Genomic DNA, 476 nt, shown 5'->3' on the forward strand with positions numbered 1-476 from the left:
TTAAGGGGAGATGGACTATATATAGGACGTTGTCTGCTGCTGCTGCACGTGCTGCTGTTGCTGCTGCTGCTCTTGCTGCAGCAGCTGTTGCTGCTGCTGCTGCTGCTGCTGCTGTTTTTGCTGCTGCTCTTGCTGCAGCAGCTGTTGCTGCTGCTGCAGCATTTCGAGCTGCTGCAGCAGAGCGCTGCTGCTCTCGTTGCTGCTGCTGCTGCTGCTGTATCTTTCTGGCTCTCAAGCTGCGTTTGATAGCTCATCTCTCAACTCTGCTGCTGCTGCTGCTGCTGTTTCTGTTGCTGCTGCTGCTGCTGCTGCTGCTGCTGCTGCTGCTGCTGCAGTGCCAGAGAACGATGCAGAAACAGCAGAGGCGGAGGAGGCTGATGAGTTTGCTGCTGTCTTTAGAGGGGAGCGGACCCCCAAGCTATTCATCACAACCAACAAGTAAGCTGCTGCTGCTGCTGCTGCTGCTGCTGCTGCTG

This window comes from Eimeria mitis, genomic scaffold, assembly GCF_000499745.2.
Source record: "Eimeria mitis Houghton genomic scaffold, Emh_scaff347, whole genome shotgun sequence".
Lineage (NCBI taxonomy): Eukaryota > Apicomplexa > Conoidasida > Eucoccidiorida > Eimeriidae > Eimeria > Eimeria mitis.